This window comes from Scyliorhinus torazame, chromosome 2 (genome assembly GCF_047496885.1).
Source record: "Scyliorhinus torazame isolate Kashiwa2021f chromosome 2, sScyTor2.1, whole genome shotgun sequence".
NCBI lineage: Eukaryota > Metazoa > Chordata > Chondrichthyes > Carcharhiniformes > Scyliorhinidae > Scyliorhinus > Scyliorhinus torazame.
The window spans coordinates 194945670-194964277 of NC_092708.1; the positions used below are offsets into that span (position 1 = coordinate 194945670).

The 18608-nt window shown below is 46.9% G+C and overlaps 1 protein-coding gene across 6 annotated transcripts in view; it reads left to right on the forward strand.

Annotated features, from left to right (window-relative positions):
• The window catches only part of LOC140394858 (double-stranded RNA-specific editase 1-like), a 424458-nt gene that overhangs the window by 136150 nt on the left and 269700 nt on the right, over positions 1 to 18608 (forward strand). The window contains exon 2 of one of the 6 annotated variants that reach the window (XM_072482056.1): positions 5871 to 5916. The exons of the other annotated variants lie outside the window; for them this stretch is intronic. The gene's annotated coding sequence lies outside the window, so the exon portion shown is untranslated. The remainder of the gene's footprint in view (positions 1 to 5870; positions 5917 to 18608) is intronic. 6 annotated transcript variants of the gene reach the window in all.

Consider the following 18608-nt stretch of genomic DNA (forward strand, 5'->3'; position numbering starts at 1 on the left):
GATTCTTGCAGCATTAAACCAAAATAATAAAATCATCTGAATGGAATTCCTCTGTTTGCATTTTTTCAAAACTTCCTTTAGTTTAATTTTTGAACCCGCTTTGAACTGTTGGGTTTGATAATGTCTGTCTTACAGAATCAAAATGTTTCCTAAAATTTTGAATGCTGGAGTTCAAAAATAACACTGTGCAGCAAAACTCAGTTAATGTTCAGAACAGACCATTATTTCTGTGTTTGTTAAATTACTTTTCAGTTCACTTATTGCCCATAAACTTCAGTATGTCCCAATGACGCAGATGTATCTACAGTTCCTATTACATGTATTTACAAGTTGCTAACACTTTGGATTTTCTTGGACAATCAGTAAGCTTGTACGATAGCCTGGGTAATGGGTATCTGTAGCTTTAGCATCATACTTCATCTGATAACTGATAGAATCTGCCACTGACAATGGGAGTAGTGGGCTTGAATGCCAAATGTACTTGGGGACAAATTCAACTTGATATCTGTTGCAAGGCAGAAAGATCTGAGGACTTCAGGCTTTGGCTGTTAGTCTTATCTTTTTAGATTGGGACTCATCTCAGGAACTAAAAGCATTAATAGTATTTTCTGTACTATAATCACAAATGCCATGAATAAATCTGTGAGGTTTTTCTAAAACCTTGGAAATATTAATTCATGCCAAACTGCAATGCTATTGCAGATCCTTGATTAAAGTTTACCGAAGGGTATCCAAGGATATCTCTCCTTTCTACAAAATTTGGTAGTTGTTTAGAAGTTGAGATACCCAAAATAAACAACAGACTTCCTATGTCTGATTTCAGCTCAATCTCGACTCGGTCCTGTAGTTCCAGGCCATTGGCATCCATCCATGATAAATGAGTTGCTTCAGTCTCTATGTCTCCTCTTAGCAGCTGATTCATTGTTTAGTATCCAAATGGTAAAACGCAAATGTTGTTGGTTTTTGCTCCCCTCGCACTCCCATTCGGTTAACGGATGATGTCAACTAACAAAAGATTCAGTATGTCTGATCTGAACTGAATTGTTGAGCTGTGCTTCAACCACACGATGTCTAGTTATTTTTTTTAATTTTTTTATAAATTTAGAGTACCCAATTAATTTTTTCCAATTAAGGGGCAATTTAGTGTGACCAATCCACCTACCCTGCACATCTTTTTGGATTGTGGGGGCGAAACCCACGCAAACATGGGGAGAATGTGCAAACTCCACACGGACAGTGACCCAGAGCCGGGATCGAACCTGGGACCTCAGCGCCATGAGGCAGCAATGCTAACCACTGTGCTACCGTGCTGCCCTGATGTCTAGTTATTTTGAAGTGTTATTTAATATTTTATGTATTTCCAACAATTGTTTTGCACCTCCTTAATTTTGTTTTCTTTGGGCTTCAGGGCTACAGACAATCAGCTTTCTTAACTTTTCTTCATAAATCATCACATTCATGGTTGGTAAAATTCCTTTTGTTCTTCACGAAGCTTTCTGCAGGGTTGTATATCACTATAACCAGAACTGTTTAAAGTACATCAATGATCTTGTCAATAACCTTCAACATTAATACTTGATTAGGTTTTGGTGTTAGATTCTGTATATTGGCTAGATATTACTTTCAGGACTTATTTATTTATTTAAATTTAAAATGCCCAATTCTTTTTTTCCAGTTAAGGGACAATTTAGGGTGGCCAATCCTCCTACCCTGCACATCTTTGGGTTGTGGGGGTGAGACCCACGCAGACACGGGGAGAATGTGCAAACTCCACACAGGCAGGGAGCCAGGACCGGGATCGAACCTGGGTTTTAAGCGCCATGAGACAGCAGTGCTAACCACTGCCCCATTGTACCGCCCTTTCAGGAATTTTGAGTAGTATTAATATTCTATTCATATTATCCTTGAGTCACTCATGATTCTGTTCATAATGCAACATATTTAGCTCTGAGTAGCACTAAATGACCTGATATTCCATAGTGGTTTCTTTGTCTCCCTGTTTGTCCGCTATCTTTTAACTCTAAATTGCAATTTCTGTTACCATTTTAGAGGAATGTGGAATTGCAGATTTATCAAAAAGAAAATGTCCCTATTAAAGAAATGAGCAGCAGAGAATCTTTCTACAGGCTCTTCTGTCCGAGATTAGTACATAGATACGATATTAATTCTATACACTCCTGTATTTTTCTCTGTTAGTTTCTTTGAATGTGTAGCCTTTACTTGAACATAACACTGTTATTTTTGTGTGTCATTCGCTCTCCATCACTTACCATGTTGTTCTGTTTTGTTTGCACTTTCTCTCTTCCCAGTTAACATGGTAGGAGGTCTGCATTTTTAGAAAAGTACAAATGAATAAGTTGATTTGATTCGTGTCCTGCCAGTTGTATTTGATCCAAATAGCGCAGCCGTTTACATTCAGCAATATTTGTCAAGAGGGTCAAAGGATCCCATGATTTTGCCTATATTGCTGTTGTGCTGAGTTACTGACTCCCAGGCACCATGTTTTAACAAGGTGTTTAGTGTAAAACACAAATATGGAAGCAGATTCCATAGGGGCTTTCAAAAAAAAAAAAATTATTCATGAACTTGAGGACAAATCTGTGTGGTTATGAGGAAAAAGCTGGGGTGTGGGACCAACTTGGACAGCTCTTGATGGGCCAAATGGCGCTCTCCTGTGAGTAAGATTCTATGAAAGTACTAGGTTACTTCGACCAAAATGATTCTCAAAAGCAACATCTAATGTGTTCTTGAACAGTAGCTTTTCAACTAGGAAGGACACAGTTTTGCTGTCTGTTTTGCTTGTTGAAATACTTGTGTGTAACAGAACTAGTTGTACACTCCAACAGAGAACATAATAGAAGTGGTTAATTTTTGAGCTTCTGCCAAACCAATTTCTTGATTTTTGCCTCCAAACTATATCAATTTAATATTAAGATAAGAATTCTACTAATTTGTATTGAGGTTGACAATGGGTAAATTAAGAAATCCTGGAGAACATGAAACCAAATTCATATTTTGCCAGGACAAATTATTTTCCCGTAAGTACTGTCACGTAGAACAGGCTTTGCAGTATCAATTGCAGTAAGAAATCATCAAAAATGTGTGCTGAGGGATTGATTTCAGGTTAAGTAATCCAATGTTATACTTGTCTTTCACTTGCCAAAGATGGAAAGTGACTCTTCCTTGAGTCATTGGTGATTTCTTGGTTTGATACAAGTACTGTCAGGTCATAAACTCCTTGCAACGTGATTAATTCATCCTCCATTTTATCCCATTGGATAAAATGTGTTGCGTCATATGTTTCCCCAAAGGCATTTTCAGTCCAATCTGCGATGACTAATTTCCTTCTGTGGTCCAAGCCATATATCCTCCTTTCGTTCTCAAGTTGATATATGGCAGTCAAATGATGATCCATGAGCTTCTTATAATGTATGCTTGACAGTGGTGGAGGTGTCCAGTCTGTTTCATTCTCTGATACCCCTCCAGGCTAAGCAGGGAAAAAAAAAAACAATTTTCAACAAATTAAAAAAATATCTTGTGTGTTAATGCTATGTGAAGCTAAGATCTTTGTGAAATCTTACACCGGCACTTGCTTCGCATAATATTTCACACAATGAAAAAGGACCATTTCTACAAGGCGTTGAAACACTTAAGGTGAGTATAGAACATATCTCGATGTGAATCAGTGCCTTCTGGACAGGAGGCACAAGTAGGACTGTACCAAGTTCTTGAAACTGTGACATGAATTCTGTTCAAACTTAAAGGAAGAGACTGTAGGCTAGGAAAATTGGTGAGTGTTTAATTGACTCTATTTTAAATTTGAAAGGTTGAGGCATTTAACGGAACAATTCTAGATTGGGAAAATGGTCCCCAAGCTGTAAAAATACCAGTCCCATGGAATATACTTCTCAGACACGTAATTTCAATTTTCACCTTCACTTCCTGCTGGTTTATCCTGTTTGAATTTTGGAGGCCTGGATATTTACAAAGGTCAGAGCTCCTGCCTCATTGAATAAATCCTAAAATTGACAACCGAGATTTGATAGGTATGTAAAATTATTGGAAGCATTTAAACTTGGTATCTATCCGGTTTGATCTCTGTATAATGCACAAAGACAAAAGAAAATTTGAACATTCCTAACTTACAGCATGGGTCTGGGAGAATATTTGATTTGGGTACATCGAGACCTTGCAGGATGGACCGAAAGTGGCCTGGCTTCTTGAGATTGATGTACTTGCAAGTTGTGTTGTGGTTGCTTCGTAATTACCTGCAGCGGATGGAAGAAGAATAGCTGATTAATTGGCAGGAAAGTACACTCAATATCCTGTTGTGTTTGCCAGATAATCTATTGGTCCAATGATTCTTCATGTTTACAAACCTTTCGTGCATGGTTACAATATGCATGCTTGATTCACTTGTTGAACATGTAATTGAAACAGACTTTTCAATCTTGTTGACGATGTGATTGAAACAGACTTTTCAATCTCTTTGATCTTATTCCAGACAATCCTACAAATCGTCGTGTCTACAACAATCGTTCAATTGACTAGGTTGATTCTGGGCTGGGATGCTCATGTTGAGCTGTAACTTCTCAAAATGTTCAGCCTAAGGAAAGAAGTGTTCTAAATAAAGAATTGTAATTTATTTTCTAGATTGGCGATACACATGATTTCAGTGTGATGCAATATCTGATCTCTCCTCCCCCCCCCCCCCCCGTAACTTTGATCATCTGGTTCTTTGCCACTCTGTGGCCATCTCTCTCCTCTCACTGCTGACACTCTGGGCTCACAGCCTCTGCTATTTTCTTGTCCTCACTGCTAACTCTCCGACCTGCGGTCTCTCCCATGTTCTAACCTACGCTCTCTCTGTCAACGCTCTATGTTTGTGTCATCTGATTCTCTTTTTTGCTGAACCTCCCTCTCCAGACTCTCCCACTTGCCTTCCCCTTGAACCGTCACTTTGAGCGAGGGCTCTGCAGATGAACGGCAAGAGGAGCAGCTTCGACTTGATGAAGGCACTCTGTGAACCTGGCTAGGAGGCTGGGTAAGGGAGTGGCAGAACCTGCTTCAAAATGGCACCGATTGAGTGAGGCAGCACTACCTAGACTGTCGTGAAATTACTTTAAAATTAAATTCATGACACTAAACAAGATTACAGGCTCCTGACGTTAAGGCAAAGCATTGTAAAATGGAGACTGACTAAATAAATAAATGGGCACCTAGATAAACATGTGGGAGGAATCCATACAGTCTGGGCTTTGGAGAGATACAGAGACTTGTTTTGGCTAGGGTATCATTTGGTTGTTTAACGCTTCCTGGGAGTACTTGGAACACCTTTTGCTCACTGCTCTGTAATAATAGTCCAACCTCCTAATGAACTGATGATCTTGTGACCTTGTCATTGAATGAATGAAAATCGCTTATTGTCACAAGGATACTTCAAATGAAGTTACTGTGAAAAGCCCCTAGTCGCCACATTCCGGTGCCTGTTCGGGGAGGCTGGTAAGGGAATTGAACCGTGCTGCTGGCTTGCCTTGGTCTGCTTTCAAAGCCAGCGATTTAGCCCTGTGCTAAACCAGCCCCAGTACGACCAGCTGGAAAAAAAGATGGTATGGTGAGCTTGCCTTTGGAATGAAGTGGTGAAAAGTTTGATTCAAAATGTGCAGGCAACCAAAAAGATATTTGAAGTTCTTTATGTACAGTTCTAAATATAATGCTTCTGATGGATGCATTATTGAAGACCTTGAGCATTGTCATTTTTGACTTCCTAATCTTTTCAATGTCTTCGTGTCTTGACCTGATTTTTTTTCCTGTTTAAATATTAATGTGACTGCATCTCTGAATTATTGCTGTTTTTTCCTTACATGTAGGACTGAGATCACTGACTGGGCAGCTCATCTAGTGCTGGACTAAAGGGTTAGATGGCAAGCATACTTTTTCTTTTAAACTGATGGAATACCTGTAAGTTCTAGAAATATTTTGTTTAGCTCAACATAAATCCTATTTCAACCCCAGTGCCAGAGGTCCTTTCAGCATTTGCTTTCATTTTTGTCTGAGGACTCCATAATCTCAGTGATATTGCTGTTTCTAAATGTGAAAGATAACATCAGTTAAATTTGAGGAATAATGTTACTGGACCCTCCATCTCATCTGGGAAGAACAACACATTCTGAATGTGCTAATTCAGCAGTGATGAAACCAATCTTTGTTCAATCAAATCAGTTGCAAGAAAGTGTTACAAACTAGGTCTTTGTATTTTGCTGCTGACCCAATAAGGACCAAAAGGTTTTTTGTTTGTTGGAAGGTGTGGTGGTATGTATTAGGGGTATTAAGGTACCCTGTGATGCCGAGAGACTATTGGTGGATAGACACTGGGTCCTGATCGGATGAGCCATCTGCTGGCTCCACCCAGTAAGGCGGAGTATAAGAGCCCGGGTTCTCCCAGCAGCCGCATTCTGTAACTGTGCTGCTGGGGAACAAGTCTGCGTAATAAAGCCATCGTTCGACTCCGTCTCATCTCGTCTCGTGAGTGATTGATTGTGCTACAATTTATTACGCAAACTTTAAAGGACATGGAGCTACGACTCATTCCGGAGTGTCTGCGAATCAGCCCCCACGCGGCAAACTCAGCGGCCACTTTTAAACATAGGTTAGCGTGTTTTCATGGATACCTCCGAACGGCCCCCGGCATACCTACAGAAGACCAGAAAATGCAGATCCTACATGCCAGGGTGAGCCCGGAAATCTACACTCTCATAGAGGACGAGGATGATCTCCAGGCGGCGCTCGCCATGCTGATAGGAATCTACGTTCGGCCCGTCAACCAGGTCTACGCACGCCACCAGCTCGCGACGAGACGGCAAATCCCCGGGGAATCGCCGGATGAATTCTACAGTGCGCTGTTAATACTGGGGAGAAACTGCAACTGCCCATCGGTTTCGGCTAACGAACACACAGAGCTACTGGTCCGAGATGCGTTCGTGGCAGCTATGCTTTCACCCCAAATTCGCCAGTGATTGCTGGAAAGAGACGCACTAGGCTTCAAAGAGGCACGGGCCCTCGCGGCCTTGTTCGATGTGGCATCGCAGAACACCTGTGCCTACGTCCCCGACCGCGTGGCAGCCCCTTGGGCACCGTGGACCCTCGCATCAACCAAACCCCTGGGACCCCCCCCCCTGCAGACCTGCGCTGCCAGAACGGCAGATCACCCGGGGTGGACTCCGCTGCTACTTTTGTGGGCAAAGGAAACCCCCCCCCCCCCGAATGCGCTGCCCGGCCCGCTCGGCCCTCTGTAAAGGGTGCAGCAAAAAAAGGGCACTTTTTAGCAGTGTGCCAGGCCCGGGGGGTAGCCGCAATCTCCGGGGAGAGAACCCCAAACTCAACCCCCCCCCAGCGATCCATGTGCGGCCAACGGGCGCTGCCATCTTGGGTCCCGGACTCCATGCGGGAGGGATGGGCGCCACCATTTTGTGCTCCTCTGGCAACGTCCGATCCATGGGCGGCGCCACCTTGTCCACCCCCGACTGTGTGCGACCCGTGGACACCGCCATCTTGGCTGACGGCTAAGGACCCCGGGATGGACGGCCCCACGGGGCCTGAAAAAAACGCCCCGATGCAGCAACTACAACTGGCTTCTGTGACCCTGGACCAGTCACGGCCCCGAACGCTCCAAACAGCAACAACGACAGTATTTATAAACGGGTACGAGACTCCCTTCCTGATCGACTATGGGAGCACGGAGAGTTTTATACATCCCGATACGGTAAGACGCTGTTCCCTTCCGATCCACCCGGGTAATCAAAAAAAATTTCTGGCGGCAGGGTCCCACTCTGTAGAGATAAAAGGGTTCTGCATCGCGAACCTCAAGGTGCAGGGGAGGGAGTTCAAGAACTACCGGCTTTACGTCCTTCCCCACCTCTGCGCTGCCACACTCCTGGGATTGGATTTTCAGTGTAACCTCCAGATTTTAACGTTTAAATTTGGCGGCCCTATACCCCCACTCACTATCTGCAGCCTCGCGACCCTCAAGGTCGATCCACCTTCCCTGTTCGCGAACCTCACCCCGGATTGCAAACCAGTCGCCACTAGGAGCAGACGGTACAGCGCCCAGGACTGATCTTTTATCCGGTCAGAATTCCAGCGGCTGCTGAGGGAAGGCATAATCCAGGCCAGCTATATTCCCTGGCGTCGCTAACGGGGTCGCGGTCTTCCAATGGGAGATGGACCGAATGGTTGACCGGTACGGTTTGCGGGCCACGTCCCCATACCTCGACAAGGTCACCATCCGCGGCCACGACCAGCAGGACCACGACGCCAACCTCCGCAAATTCCTCCAGACCGCGAACGCCCTGAATCTCACATACAACAGGGAGAAATGCGTGTTTAGCACCGACCGTCTAGCCATCCTCGGCTACGTAGTGCAAAATGGAGTGATAGGCCCAGACCCCGAACGCATGCGCCCCCTCATGGAGTTCCCCTTCCCCCACTGCTCCAAAGCCCTGAAACGCTGCCTGGGCTTTTTCTCTTATTACGCCCAGTGGGTCCCCAACTACGCGGCCAAGGCCCGTCCGCTAATCTAGTCCACGTTTTTTCACCTGTCGACAGAGGCCCGCCAAGCCTTCAGCCGCATCAAGGCAGATATCACAAAGGCCACGATGTACGCGATCGACGAGTCCCTCCCCTTCCAAGTCGAGAGCGACGCGTCCGACGTAGCTCTGGCGGAAACCCTCAACCAAGCGGGCAGACCCGTGGCCTTCTTTTCACGCACCCTCCACGCTTCAGAAATCCGCCACTCCTCAGTGGAAAAGGAGGCCCAGGCCATAGTGGAAGCTGTGCATCATTGGAGGCATTACCTGGCACCGGTAGGAGATTCACTCTCCTCACTGACCACCGGTCGATTGCCTTCATGTTCGATAATGCACAGCGGGGCAAGATCAAGAACGACAAAATCTTGTGGTGGAGGATCAAACTCTCCACCTATAACTATGAGATCTTGTATCGTCCCGGAAAGCTGAACGAGCCTTCTGATGCCCTATCCCGCGGCACGTGCCAACGCACAAGTGGACCGTCTCCGAACCCTCCACGAGGATCTCTGCCACCCGGGGGTCACTCGGTTCTCTCACTTCGTAAAGACCCGCAACCTGCCCTACTCCATCGAGGAGGTCAGGACCGCCACCAGGAACTGCCAAACCTGCGCAGACTGCAAGCCGCATTTCTACCGGCCAGATAAAGCGCACCTGATAAAGGCTTCCCGTCCCTTTGAACGCCTCAGTTTGGACTTCAAAGGCCCCCTCCCCTCCACCGATCGCAACACGTACTTCCTGAACGTGATTGACGAATACTCCCGGTTCTCTTTCGCCATCCCCTGTCCCGACATGACCGCGGCCACGGTCATTAGAGCCCTCAGCACCATCTTTACACTGTTCGGTTTCCCCGCCTACATACATAGCGATAGGGGGTCCTCCTTCATGAGCGACGAACTGCGTCAATTCCCGCTCAGCAAGGGCATCGCCTCGAGCAGGACGACAGTTACAACCCCCGGGGGAACGGTCAGGTAGAGAGGGAGAACGGAACAGTCTGGAAGACCGTCCTGCTGGCCCTACGGTCCAGAAGCCTCCCAGTTTCCCGCTGGCAGGAAGTCCTCCCGGACGCCCTCCACTCCATCCGGTCGCTGCTGTGTACAACAACGAATCAAACACCTCACGAACGCCTCCTTGTCTTCCCTAGGAAGTCCTCCTCCGGAATGTCACTTGCGACCTGGCTGGCAGCCCCGGGACCCATCCTGCTCCGAAAGCATGTGCGGACGCACAAATCGGAGTTGGTCGAGAGGGTTCATCTCCTCCACGCGAACCCTCAATACGCCTACGTGACGTACCCCGACGGCCGACAGGACACGGTCTCCCTGTGGTACCTGGCACCCGCCGCGAGCTCCACACACACCCCCAACATCAGTCACCAGAAGGTTCAGGCCGTTTTGAGACAAGTTGAGCACTGATTAATGTCTGGTCTAATTATTGTGAAGTTCAACATTAAACAGAATGATTCGTGCTTCAGTGCCCAAATGCTTTTACTAAACTACTTTTTCATCCCTCATCAATGTTTATAGCAAGGAGGAAGTATTGTGGCACAGTGGTAATATCCCTACCTTTGTACCAGAAGCGCCAGATTCAAGACCCACTCAGGGAAGGTGCACACAATGTGGCCAAACGGGTTGATTACCAACCTGATTGCACATTCCAAATGTTGGTATCCAAGTGTTTTTAAATGCAATGAGGGAGTCTGCCTCTAATGAAATGAAATGAAAATCGCTTGTTACAAGTAGGCTTCCAATGAAGTTACTGTGAAAAGCCCCTAGTCGCCACAATCCGGCGCCTGTTCGGGGAGGCTGTTACGGGAATTGAACCGTGCTGCTGGCCTGCCTTGGTCTGCTTACAAAGCCAGCGATTTAGCCCTGTGCTAAACAGCCCCTGCTTACCACCCTTTCAGGCAGTAAGTGCCATACCCGTACTCCTTTCTTCATTAAAACATTTCTCTGTTCCCCTCTAATATTTCTACCAATCACTATTATTGATCTTGCTGCCAAGGAAAATGGCTTTTCCTATCCATTCTATCAAGGCCCTTCATTTAAAAAAAAAAAAAAAATTTAGAGTACCCAATTCATTCTTCCAATTCGGCGGCAATTTAGCATGGCCAATCCACCTACCCTGTACATCTTTTTGGGTTGTGGAAGCGAAACCCACGCAAACATGGGGAGAATGTGCAGACTCCACTTGGACAGTGACCCTGAGCTGGGATCGAACCTGGGACCTCGGTGCCGTGAGGCAGCAGTGCTAACCACTGCGCCACCATGCTGCCCTACGCCCTTCATAATTTCATGTGCCAACATTAAATCTCCCTGAACCCCCATGTTCCAAAGCAAATAACTCCAACCATATCCAGCCTTTCCGTGAAGCTAACATTTTCCAGTCCTGGCAGCATCCTCATAAGCCTTTTCCGTATTATTTTTATTTATTTTGTTTTTCAAATGTATTTATCGCTGGTTAGGCCAGCATTTATTGAGCATCCTAGTTGGCATTCAGAAGGTGGTGGTGAGTTGGCTTCTTGAACCGCTGCAGTCCTTGAGGTGTAGGTACACCCACTGTGCTGCTGGGGAGGGAGTTACCCAGCGACAGTGGAGGAACGGTGATATATTTCCAAGTAAGGGTGGTGGTTCCCAGGTATCTGCTGCTTTTGTCCTCCAGATGGTAGTGGTCATAGGTTTGGAAGGTGCTGCCTAAGGAACCTTGGTCAGTTACTGCAGTGCATCTTGTCGATGGTACACATGGCTGCCACTGTTCCCAAACATTTTTATTCTCCTTTTTCACATTTTCTCCCAAATTTACACCTACCAACAATAAACACAAAGCAGTAATGAATACAATGTCAATCCCCATATCATCAACAACAACAATCCCATCCTCCCACCAACCCCCAAACAACTGCCCGCATGTTAACATAAACAAATAACAAAAGGAAATCAGGGATCATCCATAGTCACCATTAACAAATACAGTCCCGCCCCCCCCCTAATGTTCAATGTAATCCAATTCTTGAATGTGCACAATGAATAACATCCATGAATTGTAGAACCCCTACATCCTTCGCCTCAGTTCAAACTTGACCTTCTCAAGAGTTAAGAATTCCAGCAGGTCCCCCCGCCTTGCCAGAGCACAGAGTGGAGAGGTTGCTCTCCATCCTAACAGGTTCCGCCTTCGGGCGATCAACAAGGCGAAGGCTACAATTTCTGCCTCCGCACCCGTTTCCAACCCGGCTGGTATGACACTCCGAATATGGCCTCCTGAGGGCCAGGGTCCAGTTTCATGTGCACCACTTTAGAGATTACCCTAAAAACCTCCTTCCAGTAATCCTCCAGCTTTGGACAGGACCAAAACATATGAACTTGATTTGCGGGGCCCCCCCTGCAACGCTCACACATCTTCTACCCCCTCAAAGAGCCGGCTCATCCTCGCCCTTGTGAGGTGTGCTGTATATACCACCTTCAGCTGTATCGGCCCCAACCTCGCGCACGAGGTGGAGGCGTTCACTGCCCGGAGCACTTCACACCAGAACCCCCCTCTATACCCTCTCCCAACTCTTCCTCCCACTTTGCTTTGATCCCTTCCAGCGGTGCCTTCTCCTCTTCCAAAATTGCCCTGTAAATCGCCGACACTACCCCCTTCTCCAGTCCCCCTGTCGTCAGCACCCCCTCCAGCAATGTGGAGGCCGGCTCCACCGCAAAGCTCTGTATCTCCTTCCTGACAAAATCTCGAACCTGCATGTATCTAAACATTTCCCCCTGCTCTAGCCCATACTTCACTCCCAGCTCCTTCAATCCTGCAAACCGACCCCCAAGAAACAAATCTTTTTGTGTCTTATTCCCCTTCACCTCCCATCTCTGAAAATTTCCATCCCACTTTCCTGGCTAAAATCTGATGGTTCCCCCGAATTGGCATTTCCCTTGACCCTGCCCCCAACCCGAAGTGTTGGCAAAACTGCCTCCAAATTCCCAATGAAGCTTTCATTACTGGACTCCCTGAGTATTTCCCTGGGGCCATCGGGAGTGGCGCTGTTGCTAGCGCCTTCAATCCCGATCCCCTACACAAACTCTCCTCCATTCTGACCCACTGGAAATCAACCCCCTTGACCCAGCTCCACACCTTCTCCACATTCGCCGCCCAGTAATAATACATCAGCTTTGGAAGACCCAAACCCCTGCCTGTCTTCCCCTCTGTAGCAGCACCTTTCTAACTCTGGCCATCTTCCCTCCCCATATAATAATAATAATCGCTTATTGTCACAAGTAGGCTTCAATTAAGTTACTGTGAAAAGCCCCTAGTCACCACATTCCAGCGCCTGTTCTGGGAGGCCCGTACGGGAATTGAACCCGCAGTGCTGCCTTGTTCTGCATTACAAGCCAGCTAAACCAGCCCATATGAACGAGGTAATCATTCCTTCAATCTCTCTAAAATATGCCGTTGGCAGGAAAATCGTCAGGCATTGGAAAATAAACAGAAATCGTGGCAACACGTTCATTTTAACCGCCTGTACCCGACCCGTCAGTGACCGAGGGAGACCTTCCCACCTTGGCAGATCAGCTTTCACCCTCCCCACCAAACTAGAAATGTTGTACCTACGGAGCCCCCCCCCCCCCCCCCCCCCCCCCCCCCAATCTCGAGCAACCTGCACCCCCAGGTATCGGATGTGAGTCCTTGTCCTACGGAATGGCAGCCCCCCCACCCCTGCCCCAAACCCGGCCGAGACACCACATATATAAGGACACCCTATGTTCTTAGCCCACCCCCACCCCCAAACTATCCCTTTCCATACCCCCAAACTTCTTTTTTTAAAAAAAAATTTAGAGTACTCCATTCATTTTTTCCAATTAAGTGGCAATTTAGCGTGGCCAATCCACTTAGCTTGCACATTTTTGGTTTTTTTTCATAGAATTTACAGTGCAGAAGGAGGCCATTCGGCCCATCGAGTCTGCACCGGCTCTTGGAAAGAGCACCCTACCCAACCGCACACCTCCACCCTATCCCCATAACCCAGTAACCCCACCCAACACTAAGGGCAATTTTGGACACGAAGGGCAATTTAGCATTGCCAATTCACCTAACCTGCACATCTTTGGACAGTGGGAGGAAACCGGAGCACCCGGAGGAAACCCACACACACACACTGGGAGAATGTGCAGACTCCGCACAAACAGTGACCCAAGCCGGGAATCGAACCTGGGACCCTAGAGCTGTGAAGCAATTGTGCTCATCACTATGCTACCGGGTTGAAGGAGTGAAACCCATGCAAACACAGGGAGAATGTGCAAACTCCACACGGACAGTGACCCAGAGCCGGGATCGAACCTGGGACCTCGACGCCGTGAGGCTGCAGTGCTAACCCACTGAGCCACCGTGCTGCCCTCTTAGCGCGATGGCCAACGACTCAATCGCGAGTACACAAACAGCAGGTGGGACATAGGATATCCCCGCCTAGTCCCACGGGGCTGCCACTGTTCGTCAATGGTGGAGGGTTTGAATGTTTGTGGCAGGAGGAACAATCAAGTGGGCTGCTTTGTCCTGGATGGTGTTGAGCTTCTTGAGTGTTGTTGGAGCTGTACTCATCCAGGCAAGTCAGAGTATTCTATTACACTCCTGACTTGTGAATTGTAGATGGTGAACATGCTTTTGGGGATCATGAGGTGAGTTATTCGCCGTAGGATTCCCAGCCTTTGACCTGCCCTGGTAGCCGTAGTTTTAATATGGCTAGTCCAGTTCAGTTTCTGGCCAATGGTAACCCCAGGATGTTGATTGTGGGGGATTCAGCGATGGTAATGCCATTGAATGTCAAGGGCCGATGATTAGATCCTCTCTTGTATGTCATTGCTGCCATCTGTGTGGCGCGAATGTAACTTGCCACTTGTCAGGGCAAGCCTGGATATTGTCCAGGTCTTGCTGCATTCGGACACGGACTGTTTCATTATCTGAGGAGTCGCGAATGGTGCTGAACATTGTGCAGTAATCCGCAGTCATCCCCACTTCTGAGCTTGTGATGAAAGGGAAGTCATTGATGAAGCAGCTGAAGATGGTTGCGCCTAGGACACTAACAGAAGAACTCCTGCAATGATGTCCTGGAGCTGAGATGATTGACTTCCAACCACCACAACCATCTTCCTTTGTGCCAGGTATGACTCCAACCAGCAGGGAGTTTCCCCCCTGATTCCCATTGATTCCTGTTTAGCTATGGCTCCTTGATGCCATACTCTGTCAAATGCTGCCTTGATGTCAAAGGCAGTCACTCTCACCTCACCTCTGGCATTCAGCACTTTTGTCCATGTTTGAACCGAGGCTGTAATGAGGTCAGAGCCGAGCAACCCTGGCGGAACCCAAACTGAGCGTCCGTGAGCAGGTTATTGCTGAGTAAGTGTCACTTGATAGCACTGTTGATGACTCCTTCCATTACTTTGCTGATGATGGAGAGTAGACTGATAGCGCGGTAATTGGCTGTGTTGGATTTGTCCTGTTTCTTGTGTACAGGACACACCAAGATAGATCATCCACTCGGCATTTCTGGCTGAAGATTGTTGCGCATGCCTCAGCCTTGTCTTTTGTACATGTGCTGGGCTCCTCCATCATTGAGGATGGGGATATTTGTGAAGCCTCCTCCTCCAGTGAGTTGTTTAATTGTCCACCACCATTCACGGCTGGATGTGACAGGACTGCAGAGCTTAGATCCAGAGTCAATGTTGAGGACTCCCAGGGCAACTCCCGCCACCGTTGCTGGGTCTGTCCTGCCGGTGGGACAGAGCATACCCAGGAATGGTGATAGTGGTGTCTGGGACATTGTCTGTAAAGTATGATTCTGTAAGTATGACTATGTCAGGCTATGCTGGGTGGTCCGTCCGGTTTCATTCCTTTTTGTGAATTTAGTGGCTTGCTGGGCCATTTCAGGGGCATTTAAGAGTCACCCACATTGTTGTGGTTCTGGAGTCACATGTAGGCCAGACCAGGTAAGGACGGCAGATCTCCTTTCCCAAAGCACATTAGTGAACCAGATGGGTTTTACGACAATCGACAATGGGTTCATGGTCATCATTAGACTTTTAATTCCAGATATTTTATTGAGTTTAAATTCCACCACCTGTCATGATGAGATTTGAACCCAGGTCCCCAGATTATTATCCTGGGTCTCTGGATTACTAGTCCAGCGACAATACCACTACGCCACCACCTCGCCTAGTGTGATCACATTATTGGGGGTATACGGTGGGACAGTGGTTAGCACTGCTGCCTCACAGCGGCAGAGACCTGGTTCAATTCTGACCTTAAGTGACTGTGTGGAGTTTTTCCCCGTGTCTGCATGGGTTTCCTCTGGGTTCTTCAGTTTCCTCCCACAGTCCAAAGATGTGCAGGTTAGGTGAATTAGCCATGCTAAATTGCCCCTTGGGGTCCAAAAGGTTAGGTGGGGTTACTGGGTTATGGGGATACAGCGAGGGAGTGGGCCCAGGTAGGGTGCTCTTTCAGTTAGTCGGTGCAAACCTGATGGGCTGAATGGCCTCCTCCTGCACTGTAGGGATTTTATGGAATATTCCTTGAATCCAGTGACCAGCACACTAAGAAGCATTCTTGCTGTAACCTCACAAATGTTTTATATTCTAGCATAATCTCCCAGCTCTGATATTCTATGCCTCAGCCTCTTCCCGTACATGCCTCCCCGAACAGGCGCCGGAATGTGGCGACTAGGGGCTTTTCACAGTAACTTCATTTGAAGCCTACTTGTGACAATAAGCGATTTTCATTTAATTTTTCATAAAATAATGCATATTTTCTGCTTTCTTAATTCCCATAATGCCTCTGTTCCTCTACACTTCTCAGTATGCTACCATTTTTTGTGTATTCCATTGGTTTGTTTGCCCTTCCAAATGCATTACCTTGCAATCCTCTGGATTTAGTTTAAGCTGTCACTTTTCTGACCACCTGGCCATACTTCATCCTCCTTATAAACCACACAATTAATTGTATCACCTGAAGACTTCCCATGTGCCTGCATTTTAAATCAAAACCTTGCGACAAGTGCCAGGGACCAAGTGTGTAAAGTTGGAAGCTCTAGCTCCCAAAGTGGGCAGCACGGTAGCATACTGGTTAGCATAATTGCTTCACAGCTCCAGGGTCCCAGGTTCGATTCCCGGCTTGGGGGGTCGCTGTCTGTGCGGAGTCTGCACGTTCTCCCCGTGTGTGCGTGGGTTTCCTCCGGGTGCTCCGGTTTCCTCCCACAGTCCAAAGATGTGCGGGTTAGGTGGATTGGCCATGCTAAATTGCCCTGAGTGTCCAAAATTGCCCTTAGTGTTGGGTGGGGTTACTGGGTTATGGGGATAGGGTGGGGGTATGGGCTTGGGTAGGGTGCTCTTTCAAAGAGCCGGCGCTGACACGATGGGCCAAATGGCCTCCTTCTGCACTGTAAATTCTATGATTCTATGCTGGCCAAATAGCAAGCGACTCGATTCAACCCATATCGGCACATCACAGGGAGTGGCAAGGATGGAGATGTTAAATAGAGCATAAAAAATATTCTCTGTGACATTGGGGAATGCAGCTGCAAGGTGAGTCTGTTGGTTTAGCGATCACCTTAAACATTGAGAGATATTGTACACCTGGCCACAGTCTATTTGAGAAATCATAGGAATTGAGGGATGCAATCAAATCATATCTGATGCACGGTGAAAACAACACAAAGGTTCTAATTCCTTGTTTGAAGATATGAAGTGAGTCTTTTGATCAAGTGCTGCACATTTGAATCTGCGGAAAAGATAGGAGGATGTGTGCATATGGTGTTTGTGTGGAAGAATGATTTGGATTTATGTTGCTTTTAAAAGTAGCCGAGCATGCCCAAGATCTTCTGCAGGAGCATTTTCAAAAACAATATTGGCACCAAGCAACATAACTAGATATTAGGTGACCAAAAGTTGGGTCAAAGAGGTGAGTTTTTAACAGAGTTGTAAAGGAAGAGAGACCGGGAGATTTAGGGAGTAAATTCCAGAGCTTAGACCATGGGCCATCAGTGGTTGGGTGATACATATTAGGGATTCGAGGATAGAATACTTTTCATAGAAAGATCTTGGCAGGTTGCTGGGCTGGGATGGTTACAGAAGTAGGGAAGGGTGATGCTGTGGAGAGATTTGAAAACAAGGGGAAATTTAATGTTATAGCACTGCTGGTCTGGGCACCACTGCTGTAAGTCAACGAACATGGGTGAGATGGGTTAACTAAACTTGTGCTTTAGGATGCAGCCAGTGGAATCGACAAACTGAAGTTTAGGGTGGAAGGTGAAAGGTTGGTCAGGAAAGCAGTGGGATTGTTGAGTCTGGAAGCAACAATGACACAAATGAGGGTTTCAACAGTAGATGAGATTGAGATCTAGCCGAGCAGTCTAGTTGGACAATGTTTTGTAGGCAGTGCGGGTGATGAAAATGGCATGTGGCCTTGGGGTCAAGGATGCCGACAAGGTTTTGAACTGCCTACACATCCCAATTTTCATGATATTAAATGTACCATTCTTGTCTTGTCAACAAGTAGGTTAAAGGAGATTTACCTTGCCTGGGCTGGAGAGTTTTAGTTCTGAAGAATGATTGGGTTTTCCTTGGAGCAAAGTAGACTGAGGAGGGATATGATTGAGATGTATAAAATTATGAGGGGCATGGATAGATGCGACAGGAAGAAACCTTTCCCCTTGGTGGAGGGATCAATGACCAGAGGGCACAAATTTAAGGTAAGGGGCAGGAGATTTCGAGGGGATGTGAAAAAAAGCTTTTTCACCGAGAGAATGGTAGGAGTCTGGAACTTGCTGCCTGAAAGGGTGGTGGAATCCTCAATATTTAAGTAGTATTTAGATGTGCACTTGGGACGTCAAGGCATACAAGGCTATGGGCCAAGTGCTGGAAAATGGGATTAGAATACTGAGGTAGTTGCCTTTGACTGATCTGGATGCAATGGGCCGAAGGGCTCTTTAATACTGTAGACCTTTATGTCTGTGTTTATGAAATTTGCATTTTGTTGTACTACATAAATGTCCCTGTTCGT